Source organism: Rhinoderma darwinii, chromosome 5 (assembly GCF_050947455.1).
Source record: "Rhinoderma darwinii isolate aRhiDar2 chromosome 5, aRhiDar2.hap1, whole genome shotgun sequence".
NCBI lineage: Eukaryota > Metazoa > Chordata > Amphibia > Anura > Rhinodermatidae > Rhinoderma > Rhinoderma darwinii.
The window spans coordinates 102,108,806-102,129,286 of NC_134691.1; the positions used below are offsets into that span (position 1 = coordinate 102,108,806).

The window sequence follows — 20,481 nt, forward strand, 5'->3', positions numbered from 1 at the left end:
AGTTAACTATTACCCTAAAAGGACAGCGTTTTGCTGCAAGTTACTATAGGATAACTTTACTTAAAGCTCAAAATAACCCTACTCAATGCCTTATCTTCATCAAGAGAGACCACTTTTCTGACACCTTTGTTGTGACATGATAGCTGAAGTTTGGTGAAAGCAAGGAAGGTTGAGGAGAAATCTTTCTGTAGTTTTGTTTTATACTTTGCTATATTTGAATAAAGAGTTATAATAAATTCTGAACAATCTAACTGCTGATTCACAATAATATTTGTACAGTTGTGTTTGTACTATTATTATTTCGATACTATTATTAAGATGATGATGATGTCAATAAAGAAGGCGCTGAGTCCACCTACTGTGCAGGGAATTTCAACATTAGACACAAAGAGGAAGGACCCCAATAGTTGGTGGGCGTGAAACAGTTAAATTCAAAAAGTTGCCTGCCGGCAAAGAGAGCCCTGTTTTCCAACTATCATTCAAAAATAACAAAGTCTTTATTAGATTTGCAACAAGGACAGACTATATAAAATGTAATAGTTAAAGTCCATTTCTGACAGCAATCAGCGTAGTGCAAGATATGAGAGTTCTGTTGTAAAGGATCTGCCAGGCACTACGTCTGTGGATACTCCCAGGATTAATCAATCGACACCTGAGGCCGGACCTCTTAGACTGACTCCGGCTCCCACCAATCAGGGTGGCAGGCTCAGGAGTGGGAGAGCCTATCGCGGCCTGGTCAGTCGGAGTTAGCTCCGCCCCCTGTCCATTTATACCTGCCGTTTTCTCTTCCTCATTGCTTGTGATTCTTCCTGGTTTCCTGGCCTTGCTACAGCCTTGCTCCAGCCTGCTTCTGCCTTGCTTCAGCCTTGCTACAGCTTCCGCTTATCCTGCTTCGCTCTGCCCCCGGCTTGCTTCCTGCTCCTTGCTCTGCGTTCGTGTACTTCGTGACATCCTCATCCTGACTGGCTCGTTCACCGCTCTGGTTTCCTCGCGGTGTTCCGTGGGCTACTGCCCCTTCCCTTGCTTGTTCCCTGTTTGTATTCCCTTGCACTTAGTCAGCGTAGGGACCGCCGCCCAGTTGTACCCCGTCGCCTAGGGCGGGTCGTTGCAAGTAGGCAGGGAGAGGGCGGTGGGTAGATTAGGGCTCACTTGTTCCCTTCCCCTCCTTCCTGCCATAACATCTGTCTTGGGAGGTTTAAGTACCACGACTGCAAAACACTACACTCAATTCATAGTTAAATTCTAGAGAGTCAGTAGGACAAGTATTAAAATAGAGGTAGAAGCCCCCCCGACATGTTTCGCTACGATGTAGCGTCTTCAGGGGTATCGGGGCCAATGACGGTCTGTTGTAGCTCCTTGCACAGCTGGTGGGGCTGGAAGCATTGATGTGCATGGAAAAACTATGAAGAAGCCACAGTGAATAATTGGAATGAATTCTGAAGATTGTGAGTGTCTCCGTAGTTGGATCCCCACGGATCAGGAAGTGATGGCATACCCTTTTTGTGGGATAAAACCTTTTAAGTATTTTAGGCTATGTTCACATCTGCGCTAAGGTCCCGTTCCAATGTTCCGTCGGAGCTTTCCGTCGGTACGGAGCCCTGACAGACACAAACGGACACCATAGGTTTCCGTTTCCATCACCATTGATTTCAATGGTTACGGATCCAGTGCCAATGGTTTCCATTTGTCTCTGTTGTGCAAGGGTTCCGTCATTTTGACTGAATCAATACCGTAGTCGACTACGCTATTCATTCCGTCAAAATGACGGAACCCCTGCACAACGGAGACAAACCGAAACCATTTGCACCGGATCCGTCACCATTGAAATCAATGGTGATGGAAATGGAAGCCTATGGTTTCCGTTTTTCTCTGTCGGGGCTCTGTTCCGGAAAGCTCAGACGGAACGTCGGAACGGAGCCCTAGCACAGATGTCAATGAAGCCTTATGTGTACATATTGCAAGGCGCACCTAAGTAAACTGTCTACCATCTACCTAGTGTGCAAAGGAATATGCATTTACCATAAAAATAATTTCATTATTATTTGTTGTTTCCTTACATTTCAGAGATTTATGTAAAATTCTATTCCGAATTTTACATAAAGTAATTCTGGATCACATTAAGGCTGGGTTCACATAGAGTTTTTTGCAGAGTTTTTCGTGGCGTTTTTCACCCGCAGCCATTGAGCGCCGCAGGCTTAAAAACGCAGTGAAATACGCTTTCTCTGCCTCCAATGGGAGGTCAGAGACGTAAACGTCCGAAGATAGGACATGTCGCGTCTTACTCCCGCACGAGCCGTTTTTTCCGCTCGTGGGAAAAAAACACCTCCGCATCCCATTGAACTGACCCTAATACATTTTTTTAAATTAAAAAAAAGTTTAGCCCAAAAACATTGTTTTATACTGGTCAAAGAATAACATATTTTATCTGCTGACAAGTTCAAAAACATTTGATTCGTCACTGATACAAAGATTGTATGGTGCTAAGAAAATTCTATTAAAATGTAGTCTGATGTAATTACATATTCAGCAATTGTATAACTTGACATTGATTAGTCATGTAAAATTAAATTTCCAAGAATTCTAAAGAAAAATAATTGTTTTAATCCTTCAGGGAATGTAAATTTTCTGCATGTTTTGCATAGAAGGTAATGGGTATGTTTTTATGGGAGAAAGGATTGTTTAGGGACTTAAGATGTGTGTTCTTTATTTCTTTACTTATAATAATACAAGTCCATGCAATAAATGTGAAAATAAAGTCTTAGATAATGTTATATGTGTAGGTACTTGTAAACAGCTGCTTTATGCTGTTAGATAATTACAATGGCGGCTTTACCCATAGGAGTATTCTTCTGTATATATAGCCACTGGCTGCAGCATATGTAATTGGGCACAACAACCTGTCTGAGGCGCACATCAGACAAAGCCACATAGCTCAATGCAGCACCATGTACCTATATCCTCGTTTCAGGGTGAAATCAATGTTAATCTCTTCAGGAAATGTGACTGGCATCAGTTTTGCAAACTCATCTTTTGACATGGCAACATTTGGGTCACAAGGCATAGCTATTCTATTAGCTATACTAATCTCCGTTTTAATTTTTATCACTGTCCTGGGCAATAGTCTTGTCATTGCAGCTTTTATAGAAGATAAGAGGCTTCGAAGCAGTAGCAACTTCTTTCTTCTAAATTTAGCAATTTGTGATTTTTTCATAGGTGAGTTATAAATACATCTAAATATTATATACAGTGAAACTTCTTTGACATGACCATCCACAATTGCAGTAAAAAACTGGGCTTAAAGAGGGGTGGTCCTCTCAAAAATATTGAAGATCTGTAACAGTAAAATTGGGTGTAGTTCATGAGTTGACTTTTTAACAAGTCTTATGCCTGAATCCGTATGTTAATGTAATAAGACTGCTTACAACAGGTCATAGACGACAGCAAACATCTCCAATATATTCCAAAGATATTTATTGATCAAACATCCATAGGAAAATTTGCAACGTTGTACTTTTTGCTATGAATGTTTGATCAATAAATATCTTCGGAACATATTGGAGATGTGTGACGTCCCCTACTAACTATTGAGGAAATTGTAGGTACACCATCCCATAACTGGGCTGTGCCCTGCTTCATATGTAAACTTTTTGAATGTGGTAGAGTGATCACATGAAGATCTGAGTGTCCTGTTGCTCTATATGTTGGGCCGGGCTGGATTCTGTCAGTTTCCATTGCATTTCTGCTGTTGGAGATAGATGGATACACATAGTCCTTTATATGTTAATTGTTAGACAAAACAGTCTCACAGGACATATAAATATAAGGGTGGGGAACAAAAGTAACAACCACCCACTTTATTGAAGATAAAGACTCCAAATTGTAAGTATATAAACAAGAGAAACAAGAAGTCCATAAATTTCAAAAGAAAGTTGAAAATAGAAAATCTTTATTACAAATCAAAAAACATGAGAATCTAAAACAGATCTTTATAACTGGATCACAATATGACACAGTATATCACAGATATAGTTAAACAAAATAGAGTATACCAAAGAACACATCTATCTTTTATCCTAAGCCAGCAAGGTTTATGCAATGATAACAACAATTACAATTAAACAATTACAATTAAATGACCAACAATTACAATTAAATGAAGAGTGGAAATACACATGTTCTATATAAATGGAGGGTGGACCCTCAGAATCATCTCCTCTGGTGGGCCCAAGGAACCAAAGTACCTCCGTGTGCTTTTGATTTAATTTGGATTGTTTTTTCCATGAAAATCGCATAATTTAACAGAGGTATGCTCCTCCGGAATAATTTCTTCTAGGGGAGTATATGGTTTTGTAAGAAGGCACCATACGGCAGCAGACTGAGTGCCTATGGCTTTGTAATATGAAACCACATGGGCTACATGTAATAAATAATAATAATCTTTATTTATATAGCGCCACCATATTCTGCAGCATTTTACAATGCAGAGGGGAAATATGCAGATATCAGACATTACATACCTATTTAATAATTCAATAGGTAGTGAAAGAACTGATCGCAAAAGCTTACAATCTATGAGGAAAAAGGGGTGACACAAAATGTAAAAAGTGCTTGTTAAGTACAATGGTCCAGCCATCTTTTATACAAAGTACATTAGAGTATGGGGAATATGGTTGAAAGAAGGGATGTGGTTCTAAAGGAATAAAGGTGTAAGAGAGACAGAAGTCAATTTCTAAAATGTGATAGGCCTATCTGAAAATAGGCATTTTAAGGGCACACATAAAGGGGTAGTCCATTACTGGACAACTGATGACCTATCCACCCTATAGGGCATCAGTGCATGATCTGTGGGGGTCGACACCTGGAGCCCGCACTGTTAAGCCACTCTGGCTGCCTCCAGGCACCGGACGTACATGCTGGAAGCAGTTGGCTCCAGCCACTGATTAGCGGCCAAGCTGCAGTACTGCAGCTCTGTTCCTATTCAAGTGAATAGGAGCAGACCTGCAGTTCTGCAGCACGACCACTATGCTATGTATGCAGCCAACTGCTTCCGGCTCCATACATCGCATTATGGACAACAACATCTTGTGCCCAGAGGCAGCCGGAGTGGCTTAACGGTGCGGGGTCTGGTGTCGGACCCACACCAATGATATACTGATGACCTATCCGGTAGATAGGTCATCAGTTGTCTGGTAGTGGACAACCCCATTAATAATGTGGATGTTGGGAATTAATCTAATTGTCCTGGGTAACGCATTCCAGAGGACTGATGCAGCACAAGAAAAATCTTGGAGACGGGAGTAGGAGGTTCAGATTATAGAGGTTAATCTTCTTAGTTAAGAACGTAGAGCATGGTGGTAGCCATAAATGAGGGGAGATGTAAGTAGGTGCAGCACTGTGGAGAGCTTTGTGGGAAAGGGTGATAAGTTTAAATTGAATGGGCATCCAGTACAGGCGTTGGTGTAGATGTTAGACAGAAAGATGAGCATGGCTACTGCATTCAGGATATATTGGAGAGGGCAGAGTTTAGTGAGGGGAATACAATTAGTAATGAGTTACAGTAGTCAAGACGAGAAAGAATCAGAGCAACAATAAGGGTTTTGGCCGTTTCCACAGTAAAAAAAAGGTGGATTCTGTTGATGTTTTTTAGGTGCAGGTGATATGACCGTGCAGGTGACTGAATATAAGGAGTAAAGGGAAGATCTGAGTCAAACATAACCCCATGACAGCAGTTGTGGTGCCTAGGAGTTATGGTAGTGCCACACACATCTGGTTTTCAGGTAGGTCAGTAGAAGTGGAAACACAAGGAGCTCTGTTTTTGAAAGATTTTGTTTTAGATAAAGAGAGGACATAATGTTAGAGACAGCAGATAGTCAATCACTGGTGTTTTGCAATAGAGTGGGGGTGATGTCATGGGAAGGGGCATATAATTGTGTGTCACCAGCGTAGAGATGCTATTGGAAGACAAATCTGCTGATAGTTTGTCCAATAGGGGCTCTGTAGATTGAAGAAAGGAGAGGACCTAGGAAAAAACCCTGTGGAACCCCAACAGCAAGGGAAAGAGAAAAAGAGTCAGCAAATGGTACACTGAACAAGCTGTCAGAGAGGTAGGAGGAAAACCAAGAGAGAGAGAGAGCAGTGTCCTGAATGCCAGTAGAGTGGAGCATATTGAGTAGGAGATGGGGGTCTACAGTGTCAAACGATGTAGAGAGATCCAGAAGAATCAAAAGAAAGTAGTTGATGTTACATTTAGCCAACAGGAGATCAAGAATGATCATATTTCGTTTGAACATTATAGAAATACAAATGTTCATAAGTTTTCTGTCTAACAGTGAGACTTACATTTGCTCGCACCATAATTGTATCAATATGTTGAATCTTTCCACAGGAGCACTCTGTATTCCATTGTATGTGCCTTACATCTTCACTGGGAAGTGGATGTTGGGAAAATTCCTCTGTAAGCTTTGGCTAGTCATTGACAATCTGATGTGTACGGCTTCAGCCTTTAACGTTGTTCTTATTAGTTATGATCGATTTCTGGCTGTCACTATGGCTGTAAGTATTCCCTTATTCTTCCTTCTGGTACAATCACTTACATTGTGTTAATAGCTGATGATCTGGAACTATAACACATATGTGGGAGTATTTTAATGAGCGTTTGCCCTGAAATAAAGGGTTAAAGGGAATGTGCCATCAGAAAATTACCTATGGTTTAAATAAAATTTTTATGTTAAACAATTTTTTGAAAAATTTTGGGTGATTTTTTTCTATGTCATTGTCTATATTAACCCCTTCAGGACTGAGCCTGTTTTGGCCTTGAGGACGAAGCCGATTTTTTAAAATAAATTTATGTGATAATAACTTGGGAATGCTTTTACATATCCAAGTGATTCTGAGATTGTTTTCTCGTGACATATTGTACTTTATGTCAGTGCAAAAATGTGGTCATTAAATTCAATATTTATTTGTGAAAACACCAAAGATTTGAAAAAATTTGCAAAAATTTGCATTTTTCTAAATTTAAGTATATTTGCTTGTAAGTCAGATAGTAATACCACACAAAATAATTACTATTTTACATATCCCATATGTCAACTTTATGTCTGCTTTATTTTTTGAACATCCTTTTATTTTTCTAGGACATTACAAGGCTTAGAACTATAGCAGCAATTTCTCATATTTTCAAGAAAATTGAAAAGGCTATTTTTTCAGGGACCAGTTCAGTTCTGAAGTGGCTTTGAAGGCCTTATATGTTAGAAAGTCTCCATAAATCACCACATTTTGAAAACTGCACCCCTCAAAGTATTCAAAACAGCATTCAGAAAGTGTTTTAGCCCTTTAGGCGTTTCACAGGAATTAAAGCATATTAGAGGTGAAATTTACAAATTTCATTTTTTTTTGCCAAAATTCATTTGTAATAAAAAAAATTCTGTAACACAGAAGGTTTTACCCAAGAAATGCAACTCAATATTTATTGCCCAGATTATGCCGTTTTTAGAAATATCCCACATGTGGCCCTAGTGTCCTAATGTACTGAAGCAAAGGAGCACCTAGTGGATTTTAAGGCCTCCTTTTTAAGAATATATTTTAGGTACCATGTCGGGTTTGAAGAGGTCTTGTGTGGGCCAAAACAGTAAAAACCCCACAAAGTAACCCGGTGATATCAAATTTATATAGTTTTTTTTATATATTTGACTACTTTTACAAAGAAAAATCTATTTGTTGAAAAAACATTTTTTTATTTCACCGTAATCCGAGAGGCATCACTTTTTTTAATTTGTTGGTTGATTGAGAGGTGTGAGGGCTTCATTTTTGCGGGACGAGCTGTAGTTTTTATTGGTAGCATTTTTATGGTACATACAACTTTTTGACCACTTTTTATTAAAATTTTCTTTAGAGCTAAGGTGACCAAAAAAACGGTGTTTTAAATTATTTTTAACGCCGTTCACCGTGCAAATTAAATAATGGTATATTGTAATAACTTGAACTTTTATGGACGCAGCAATACCAATTTTGTGTATTTTGGTTATTGTTTACATTACTTTAGAGAAAAAATAAGAAAAAGTTTTTTTTTTGGACTTTAAAGAGGCTCTGTGACCAGATTCTCAAATCCCTATCTCCTATTGCATGTGATCGGCGCTGCAATGTAGATAACAGTAACGTTTTTTGTTTTGTTTTTTAAAACTTTCATTTTTGGCCAAGTTATGAGCTATTTTATATATATATGCAAATGAGGTTTGAAATGGACAACTGGGCGTTTTTTTCCGTTATGTCCAACTGGGCGTGTATTGTGTTTTTAACTGGGCGTGTTTACGTGTATGACGCTGACCAATCAGTGACCAGTCAGTGTCATACACTTCTCTACATTGATTTACACAGCAGCGATGTGCAGCCACATAAACAGAGATTAACGTTACTTTAGTGTCCTGATAATGAATACACATGATCATCCAGCCTGGACGTCATGTGTATTCAGAATCCTGACACTTCTGAATCTTTTCTGTGAGATTTCTAGCAAGGGAAACAAAATCTCGCGAGATTACGGAGGTAAACGAGATTTCGTTTCCCTTGCTGCAAATCTCACAGAAAAGATTCAGAAGTGTCAGGATTCTGAATACACATGACGTCCAGGCTGGATAAGTACCTTTTTCACGCTCGTGTGAATCCGTCTCATATAGATAACACAGGATCCACCATTGACAATAGGTGATGGACACAGCTCCCATCCTATATCTTCCTGCACAATGACCTCTGCACAGGTCACAGAGCATACCTACAACACTAGCCAGTTATATAAGAGGTAATAATAGTATACAGTAGTCAGATTAGGAATAGCGATACCTTCATATCGGTACTAGTATTTGCTTGGATTTTGTTTGTGTAATAAACTATTGTAACATCTCTTTGAAATACTTTCTATTACTTTTATTTTGAGATGCTGCATATTCTTACCTGTGAAACGTAGTAATACACCCAGAATACTTCTCATGCATGTGTAAGGGCCAGTTCACACAGAGTTTTTTGAGACAGAAACCGCGTCGGAAAACGTGCCAAAAAACGGCCGAAAATACCTCCCATTGATTTCAATGGGAGGCGGAGGCGGTTTTTTTCCCACGAGCAGAAAAACCGTCTCACGGGAAAAAGAAGCGACATGCCCTATCTTTGTGCGTTTATGTCTCTGACCTCTCATTGACATCAATGGGAGGCAGAGAAAGCGTATTTCGCAGTGTTTTTTGCCCGCGGTGCTCAATGGCCGCGGGCGAAAACCGCCGCGAAGAACGCCGCAAACGGCGTGCAGGCAGATCAAAATCACATTATGGTTTCTTTTCTTCTATTGTTTAGGTTGTATATCACACCCAGCAGCAACAACACTGCAAGACTGTACTTAAGATGGCTGCAGTCTGGATACTGTCATCTCTTGTATACAGCCCAGCTATACTTTTCTGGAACTATTTCGATAGTGACAATGCCATGGCCGAGGACCTGTGTCTCCCTTCATACTACTACAGCTGGCACTTTCTACTGGGAGCTTCCTCTTTTGACTTTTTACTTCCTCTTTTAAGCATTTCATACTTTAACATGAGCATTTATTGGAATATTAAGATAAGAAGCAGAAATAAAAGAGAGGCTTCAGTTTTAACAATATTCTCAAGTAAAGGCGAAATATCACATATACCATATATGGTGTCAGGGCAAGTCATTCACAGGGGACAAAATGTCTTCGAATTACCAGCAATAACAATGGCTGCCAAACCGTTTTCTCAATGCTATTCTAAGAAGGCCAAACCTAATGGGTTACCAAGTGACCAGACACCACAATGTAATATTCGCATTATTAAATTGTCCCATGACAAAAAAATTGCCAAATCTCTCTCTATTCTGGTGTGTGTATTTTGTATTTGTTGGGCTCCTTACTCACTTCTCATGACCACTCGGGCAGCCTGCCATGATTATTGTATTGCATCTTATTGGTATGAAATAACATTTTGGTTGCTGTGGATTAATTCCTCAATAAATCCTATTCTGTACCCTCTGTGTCATAGAAGTTTTAGGTGAGCCTTTATCAAAGTCATTTACAAGTATAGACAAAGTGTCAAATAATTCTTGCACAATAAGTACAACACCTTCTGTTTGGCTCGAAAACTGGCAGCCAACTAAAGTGACAGTAAAGTAAACATTTGCCTAGATAATTACACCTGTAAGACTAGATTGTTTGTACTAAATTCTCTAGTTTTACAATGTTGAACCATTGGTGCTCGTCAAATAAGGATTTTTTTAATAACACCTATTCCTGAAGGAATTTTGAGGCAGATTTTGACCTGCCTGCAAATTCTTGCTGCGATTTTCGCGGTGTTTTTTGTTTTAAGCGCCACGGGCAAAAAAATGCTTCTAAAAACGCTTTCTCTGTGTCCCATTGATTTGAATAAGAGGTTAGCGGCGGAACTGCAGCAAATAAGGTGCGGAGAAAAAAACGCCTCAGCCTCCCATTGAAATCAATGGGAGGCGGTTTCGGATGTGGTTTCCACGTCAAAATCAGCGTAAAAAAAACCTCAGTGTGAACTGGGCCCTTTGAGTTACTCGTACTGACTTAAAGGGGTAATCCTACCAATAATATTATGTTTTTGTTTTTTTAAATAAAGCACCTAATTCCAAACATGATTTATATTTACATTCATTAAAAAGATGTTTCTTTTACAAGATACACGACTTTTTAACTTATTATAACACTACCTAGCGTTTCACCTCTCCTTGCTTAAATGCATATACTTTAGGCCTCATGCACGCGACCCTATTATTGCGGCCGCAACTTATCCACATTTTTGCGGATAAATTACGGTCCCATTCTCTTCTATGGCCCCATGCACACGACCGTGATTTACACGGATTGTTGCGGAGGCCACAAATCCGGACCGCAAAAACTCAGGACAAGTAATTTTACGGTCCAGATTTGCGGATTCACCAATACTGGTGAATTGTTGTGGATCCGTGAGTCCTGATAACACACGGATGCACAACAAGGGTTTTTTGCGGTCTGACGGACCGCAACGGACTCATTCTTTTGCGGAAACCAATGAAGTCGTTTGCATGAGGCCTAACTAAGGCCTCACTCACACGAGCGTGGCGTTTTTGCGCACGCAAAAATGTGGCATTTTGCGTGCGCAAAAAACACTTAACAGCTCCGTGGGGCATCAGCATATGATGTGCGGCTGCGTGCTTTTCGCGCAGACGCAATCATTATGACACTCCATTTGGATGTTTGTAAACAGAAAAGCACGTGGTGCTTTTCTGTTTACATTCATCCTTTTGACAGCTGTTGCGCGAATCACGCAGTTCGCACGGAAGTGCTTACGTGCGGCATGCATGGTTTTCACGCACCCACTTCAATGGGTGCGTGATTCGCGCAAAACGCAGAAAGAACGGACATGTCGTGACTTTTTTTCAACGGACTCACGCTGAGTAAAAATCCCGGACATGTCTGCACGGCCCCATAGACTAATATAGGTCCGTGCAACGCGCGTGCAAATCACGCGCGTTGCACGGACGTTTTTCCCGTTCGTCTGAATAAAGCCTAAGTGCTCAGAGGTGAAATTGCATGTGCCATTTTTCTGCTCCTTAATCTCTCTGCTGGGTCTGCTGGTGCGGAGGGATCCATGATTTGGTGAGCATCTGTCTTACAACCTTTAGCATCTTCTCTGCTTGTCATAGGAGATGCCTAGCCTGCATAATGCATTCAAAAGACGGCGCGTAAAAAAGACGCCCGCGTCAAAGAAGTGCCTGTCACTTCTTGGGACGTAATTGGAGCCGTTTTCCATTGGCATCATAGAAAAACAGCTCCAATTATGTCTGTAATGGACTCAGCGAAAAACGGCGGCAACATGCTATTACGTCTGAAATTCAGGAGCTATTTTCTCCTGAAAACAGCTCCGTGATTTCAGCCGTAATGGACGCTGCCGTGTGAACATACCCTTAGTGTGCAACTTTGGTTAGGGAGACAGCGCTGCTCTGGATTACTGAGTAGTAGAGTTTGCAGCGAGAGGTTTTCGTGGCACAGCTCTGTTGCCCACCCACAATCCACTACAGAGGATAGAAAATGATGGGGTCAAAAGTATAATAAAGAGATGGACAAAAAACTATTTAAAAGTGAATTATAGGATTCTAGTGCTTCAGTTTGTGTAAGCCTGTACTTTGCAGGCTAAGAGGGTTCGTGGGATAACACTTTGAAAGATTATAATTCTTGTAATCTCTCAAAACCAAGGACATTCCCTCTAAATGCCCCCAGCCCCTGATAGTTTATGCTATATAGATGCTGTGGAGGGTCACAATTTTGCCATCAAGTACAGGCCCATTTGAATGACCCATATCTTCTAGCTCTCACTCTATCATTGTCTCTTTTTTATTTTTACTGATCATTCTCTTTAGAGCCTTCCTTCTACCTTTAGTCCCTTTCTTTATTGAGTCCACTGATTTATAGGCAATCATACATGGACACAGCTAGGTAATATTATTATAACCCCTCACTTAGGTAAATGTTATTTGAAACCATTCTAAGATGAACATACCTTATATACAGAATGTAATGTGGATTCTGTCAACCTCTATTGTAAGGATGGACCTCTATGTATTAATTATCATATTTTTGGATTGTTTTAGGTCTCTTTGTTTTGTATTTTGTCAAACTATGATTATACCAAATACACATTCTTTCTCATCAATTGTTTTGTACTTCAAAATGTAATAAAAAATATTGGCGAATAAACATATCTGTATTTTTTTTGTGCATTCATACCTTTGTCAGATATGAGAGGAATGAACATGCAATATGCGGTATTCTCAATCATAGAAAGCTCCCTGACAAAGGATACAGAGGCATATTAACACAAAGTATGAACCACTAAGTGTAGAGTTCAGGGTATGGTGCAGAAACTTACATTCGCAATATGACCTATCTGTGTCAAATTTCTTGTAGAAAAGTTGCCATTTTTACCAGTCACCTTGAATGGGGAAAAATGCTACCACAATGAAAACTGCAAGCAATAATTTGTGGTTTCATCAATGCAATTCCCATGAAGCCATTCCCTTCATGTAACAGAATCTACATGGTGCTCTTGACCAGGGCTGGCCTTAGGTTAAATTGCACCCTGTGCAGAATTTTCTTTTGGCCCCCCTCAATCATCATATGAAAAAAAAAGTCATGCAAACAAAGGCTTTCCTCATTAATCAAATTAATATACAATTATATATAATATACTATAGTGAAGTCAGAGAGATATCTTGGCCACTGCTCCATTCAATCGGTGGACACGGGATCCTTGTTCTCATGTTCGGTGGGGTCCCAGCGGTGGGCTGCCACAGCGATCCTACATTTATCATTGTGATGAATGGCCCATTTGCTTATATTCTCTGTATTAAATTACATTGTGAATTATCAAGCAGGAGGACGAATTATACAGAGATATGGTTCATATCCCACCTGCAAAGACTTTCTCCCAAGTCATCTTTTGCTTTAAGATAATCATAAGACAAGTATATTAATGCTGATTTTGTTCTTCAGCTAACTATGTGTTTCTCGGAGTTGTTATCAAAAGTTTGAAATGAAGAACTGTGTGTTTGGCCTTGGGGGAGTTGCAATTTTATGAACAAACTATTCATAACAAAGAAGGGGAGTGAGATGAGAATAAAATAGACACTGATGTGGCCTCATGGGAAAGAATAACTAAGAAGGATTTTATATTCTTGCCAATAAAAATAGACCATGTGTTACCTGATAATGAAGAATTATAAAAATGCATTTGAAATATTCTCATTGTATGCTATTGGCTGAGCAGAATTATTGTCACATTGCCTCTGATTGGTTAACCTCAAGCCTACACCCCTTTTGAACGATATTATTGTAATTGAGTTTGGCAATAAACCTCAGAGGAGTATTTTGAGCATAGCAGCAATGTCTGTGTTTATTTATTCTTCCTCTCTCATATCGATATGAAATGTCCTAAATAGGATGCTGGATAAAGTTCCTGGCGTGAGTGTCTGTTGGAACACTCGTCTAAATTTCAGTCTAATATATTTTGAGCCATTGACTTCCACAACATCACTTATCCTGCAGATAGGTGATAAATATTTTTCATGGGTTCAACCCCTTTAAATCAGGACCCATACAAGACAAAAATGAAGTCAGACCCGAGACCAGACCCCATCTTTTACTTAAAGCTTCCTGCTGGTTCCTCTTTACACCCCAGATGCCGCCGCACTAAGTCCTTATGCTGCTTAGCATCAGGACCTTGTGTTTGGGGCTGGACGCGTCAGGACCTACTGCTGTGGTGCACGGAGGATAGAGATGAGCGAAGAGCGGTAAGCAATGGCAGCAGTCATCTATTGGATTTTATTTGCATCATTTATGTAAATCAAATCAACAAATGTAATAAATAGTGGCCAGTGCCGGGCTCTTTTGGTAACGGTACTGCTATGGCTGCTACAGGGTAGTGAGCAGGCATTATTGAGTCAGCAGTGGACTCCCAGCCCATTGAACACTGGCCCATCTGCCATTTGCTAGTACTGTACACAACATAACACACACACTATATACGCTATACATACATACAAACACTAAATGCACTATACACACCCACACATATACACCGCACACTATATACACTATACACACACCACACACACACACACACATCATAGACTACACTTACCCTATACACACTACATACACACCTCACAAACACAGTACACATCACTATGCATAAACTACACATCACTCTTGGATAACGGCATAGCTATGGCTGCTACAGCAGTAGTGAGCAGGCTTTATTGTGCCAGCAGTGTCCAGTCCACTGAGCATTGGCCCATCTGGTATTTGCTATTACTGGCACACAGTACATACTGACATCATACACACATTACATACACTATACACACACCCCACACTAAACAAATAGCATAGACTACATCTACGTTCTACATACTGCATACACATAGCACACACAGACACTCCACATCACTACACATAACTTTTGATAATGGTACTGCTATAGCTGTTACAGCAGTAGTGTCACGATCCAGGGGTATGTGGACCCACTATGCCGCTACGCCGTAGCAGAGTGGCAGCTGACCAAGTCACAGTCTATGCAAAGTCTATACAAAGTTCGTAGCACAAGGGTACCTGAGATAGTCTAGAAGGTAGCATAGGCTTTAGTCTAGAAGGTAGCGCCAGACTTGGCGGATGATACCAGGAGTGGCAGATGGCACAAGACATGGTGTAACATCAGGCGTGGCAGGTGACGCTAGACATGGTGTATAACACCCGGCGTGGCAGGTGACACCAGACGTGGTGTATAACAGCAGGCTTGGCAATGACACAACACGACTCCAACACTGGAAAGGCCCAGGGACAAACACAGCAATACAGGATACAGGTAGCAGAGTACAGGAACACTGGGAGCAGGATACAACTAAGGGACCATTTGCAATATGAACATTGCCAACAACAACACTCAGGCAAGGAGTGAAAGGGCAGGACCCTTTTTATAGTCCAGGTTGGTTTGGGAAATAATTAATTAATCACATATGCGCACGATGGCCCTTTAAGGCCCGAGAACGAGTGCGCGAGGCCCCCCCAGTGGACATTACAGGACAGAGTGGTTGGAGGCACTGACGTCTCCGGGGAAGGAGACGTCGGCCACAGAAGGGAGGTCTGCGGTCACGGCCGCCAGCAGGTAAGGGGAGGCGGCCATTACAAGTAGTGGGCAGGCCTAATTGTGTCTGCAGCGGACTCCCAGCCCACTAAGCACTGGCCCATCTGGCATTTGCTAGTACTGACACACAGTATACACTAACAACACACACACACACACACACACTACATACATAGCATAGATTACACTTACAAGTGAATAAATCACGGCACTCAGATTACACTTACACTATACACACACAAAACATACATGCCTCACACTATATACACTATACACGACACAGTAAATATACTATTTATTTATGGATTGACCATCTAAATAATACTATTGTACATATATGAATTGCGAGTTTTTGATGTGCATATGAATTATTGATGTACATATTTGAGTTCCCTTTTGATACGCTATGAAATATTGATGCTCAGTTATGTATTATGGTCGTGTGTACATATATGACATTTTTGGATGTGGATTGTCCCTACCTGCCCGCATGTGTGACATTTTCTTTGATACAGGATTTCCTTATGAAATTTGATTAAATAATTAAATATTTATATTTTATAAAGATAATTATTATTCTTTATCCTTATTACCGAGTGCCATTTTATCCATCTTTTCTGGCTTTTCCGTTTTTCTTCCCCTTTATTCCAATTTAATCCGGAGGCACCGTACCCACTGTACTGTGTTATTAGGGTCTTTTTGAGATATACTTTTTTGTTTTTGTACATTACACATGCACACACAGTATATACAATTCACACTCGCACCACACACTATATATTCAAACAACACACTATATACATGCTTACACTATGCACACACTATACACATACACAACACACTATAATAACATACATACTGTATAATATATACACTATACAAACACTATATACACTATACACACAGTCGGACCACACACACACTACATATACTATATGCACTACACACTATACACACACACACACACACACACCATATACTATATACACAATCCCCACACACACTTACACTATACACACTATATACACTATGCAGACACATATCAGTTTGAGCCTCTTCCTCTGCAGGGCTTAGGTGCAGGACCTTTACCATGTGACGTCAGGTCCTGTACTCTCCCGGTCTTGCTGTTATCAAGTGGCTGAAGGAGATATGGACAGGCTGGACAGTGTACAGCAGCACAGAAGAGCAGGCTGTCATAGAGAGTGACTCCAGCACCTGCCCATCACTATCCCTGACAGCCTGCTCTCTACAGAGAATGTGCTTTAGCGACCCTTCCACAGTGAAAAAGTGATGTGCCCTGTGCAGTTGCACAGGTCGCACACCCTTAAGGCTGGCCTTACTCCTGACCATCAACTCATTGCAGTTTCGGATCTCCCAGTTGTTTCAACATTGCTCCCATCCTGATGCTGCGTTACATTCTTTTAGCAATGGCATATGTAAAAGAGAAGTTGTCCTGAAGCAAAGTCAAAATGATCACATTATGGTGCTGGGACACAAGGGCCTGGTGCCCTTTCCATGACCCTTCAACCAATTCCCAAACCCATTGCTTGCTGACAATGAAGTTCCTCTGGAGAGGGGAGTCGTGCACAGGTTCTCACCACCCAGTTTCACAGAAGATGGGGCCATCTAGGGTCGGGCCTCCTCTTTCCAAGGCTGCATTGAGGTATGTGCTGTTCACACAGGGCTCTCAGTCTGGGGAAGACAGGCATGCTAGCCTGTGAGAGTCACCACTGTGTAAGGTAAAGCTGTGAAGGTTTTGAGGTACTGGGCACAAGGCTCAGGGTCTCTTAGTGAGGGACGCTTAATGTTTAGTTAGAGGCTGGACGGCCTAGGGTTTACTTTGTATGGTTTTTATTGTAACACTGCTTGCTGTGTTGAAGACAATAAGGCCTTATTCACACGGACGAGTCCGTTTTGCGCGCGCAAAAAACGCTGCGTTTTGAGCGCGCAAAAGTTCCGTGTGGCATCAGCATATGGTGCGTGGCTGCGTGATTTTCGCGCAGCCGGCATTATTATGACACTCTGTTTTTATGTTTACAAACAGAAAAGCACGAGGTGCTTTTCTGTTTTCATTCATTTATTTTTACTACTGCTGCGCGCACCACGCGCGCACCGGGAAGTGCTTCAGTGTGCCATGCGCGATTTGCACGCACCCATTGACTTCAATGGGTGCGTGCTGCGCAAAACAGGGGCAAGTATAGGACATGTCGTGAGTTTTACGCAGCGCACGTACGCTGCGTGAATATCACTGACAGTCTGAACGGCCCCATTCACTAACATTCACGCGCGTATCACGGACATATAACACTTTCGTGTGAATAAGGCCTAAAGCTAGCTAGTTGGAGTGAGCTTTCTATGGGTGCCAACCATCTCACCCTGGAGATGGCGATCCTGTGAGCTAAGTTGTTCCTCAAGTTGTCACTATATATATTTACACCGTGTTCCAAATTATTATGCACATTGGATTTAAGTGTCATAAACATTTAATCATTAGTTTTTCAATTAAACTCATGGATGGTATAGTGTCTTAGGGCTCTTTGGATCATTGTAATCAATCTCAGATACCTGTGATAAATTAGTTTGCCAGGTGTGCCCAATCAAAGGAAAACTACTTAAGAAGGACGTTCCAGATTATTAAGCAGGCCACAGGTTTCAAGCAATATGGGAAAGAAAAAGGATCTCTCTGCTGCCGAAAAGCGTGAAATAGTGCAATACCTTGAACAAGGTATGAAAACATTGGATATTTCAAGAAAACTTAAGCGTGATCATCGTACTGTGAAAAGATTTGTGGCTGATTCAGAGCACAGACGGGTTAGTTCAGATAAAGGCATAATGAGGAAGGTTTCTGCCAGACAAATTAATAGGATTAGGAGAGCAGCTGCTAAAATGCCATTGCAAAGCAGCAAATAGGTATTTGAAGCCGCTGGTGCCTCTGGAGTCCCGCAAAACTCAAGGTGTAGGATCCTCCAGAGGTTTGCAAGTGTGCATAAAGCTATTATTCAGCCACCCCTAAACAATGCTCACAAGCAGAAACGGTTGCAGTGGGCTCAGAAATACATGAAGAATAATTTTCAAACCGTGTTGTTTACTGATGAGTGCCGTGCAACCCTGGATGGTGCAGATGGTGTAATGATGGGGGTAAGGAAACAGACAAGTGAGCCCTAATCTACCCGCCACTCAGTCCCTGCCTACTTGCAACAACCCGCCCTAGGCGACGGGGTACAACTGGGCGACGGTCCCTACGCTCAATAAGTGCACGACAGACAAATAGACAAGGGTACACAGAAGCAAGGGTAAAGGGGCAGTTGCCCACGGCAACACCGTGAGCAACAAGAGTGGTGAACAAGTCGAGTCAAACCAGGAGTGTACGAAGTACCAAACGCAGAGCAGGAGAGTAGTGAACAAGCCGAGTCAAACCAGGAGTGTACGAGGTACCAAACGCAGAGCAGGAGAGTAGTCAGTAAGCCAGGGTCAATATGGAGCAGGGTCAAATAGTTCAAGAAGCTGCAGCAGGGCCAGGAAACCAAACGAGAAGAACCACAAGCAAGGAGGAACAGGAAAGGCAGGTATAAAAAGACAGAGGGCGGGAGCTAGCTCCGTCTGGCCAGGCTGTGATAGGCTCTCCCACTCCTAAGCCTGCCATCCTGAGTGGTGGAAGATGGAGTCAGTCTCACAGACATAGAAGCAGGTGCAGACTGATTACCTATGGGCGTAGATACAGAAGCTGTGCCTGGCAGATCCTTAACAGTACCCCTCCTTTTATGAGGGGCCACCGGACCCTTTCTAGATGGACCTGGTTTATTGGGGAAACGAAGGTGGAACCTCCTGAGCAATACCCCAGCGTGAACATCCCGGGCGGGTACCCAAGTCCTCTCCTCAGGCCCGTATCCTCTCCAATGGACCAGGTACTGGAGGGAGCCTTGAACCATCTTGCTGTCCACAATCTTGGCCACCTCGAATTCTACCCCCTCAGGGGTGAGAACAGGGAAGGGAGGTTTCCTCGAGGGAGCCAAGGACGGGGAGCAGCGTTTAAGGAGGGAGGCATGAAACACGTCGTGTACTCGAAAAGATGGGGGCAACTCCAGTCGGAAGGAGACAGGATTGAGGACTTCAATGACCTTGTACGGCCCTATAAACCGGGGAGCAAACTTCTTGGACGGGACTTTAAGGCGCAACTTCTTTGACGATAACCACACCAGATCCCCCGACCATAAACAAGGGGTTAGCAGAACGTCTTCTATCAGCCTGAGTTTTTTGTATGCTCTGGGACGCCTCTAGGTTCTTCTGAAACTGGGCCCAGACTGTGCACAGTTCCTGATGAACGACATCTACCTCGGGATTGTTGAAACTACCAGGTGAAACAGAGGAGAACCGTGGATTAAACCCAAAATTACAGAAAAAGGGGGAGACCCCTGACGAGTTACTGACCCGGTTATTAAGGGAAAATTCGGCGAGGGGAATGAATGAGACCCAATCATATTGACATCCAGAGATAAAACACCTTAAATATTGTTCTAGAGACTGATTAGTCCTCTCAGTTTGGCCATTAGTTTCAGGATGGAAGGCAGAGGAGAAGGACAGATCAATCTCCAACTTTTTAAAGAAGGCTCTCCAAAACAAAGAAATAAATTGTACCCCTCTGTCAGAAACAATATTGACAGGGACCCCATGGAGACGCAGAATGTGTTTGACAAACAAGGTAGCTAACGTCTTAACATTGGGTAGTTTTTTGAGGGGCACAAAGTGGCACATCTTACTGAAGCGGTCTACTACAACCCACACC

At 41.7% G+C, this 20,481-nt stretch overlaps 1 pseudogene; it reads left to right on the forward strand.

Moving 5' to 3' along the window:
• Positions 1-3,035: 3,035 nt before the first annotated feature.
• LOC142652486 (histamine H3 receptor-like) lies at positions 3,036-10,098 on the forward strand (annotated as a pseudogene).
• Positions 10,099-20,481: the final 10,383 nt, after the last annotated feature.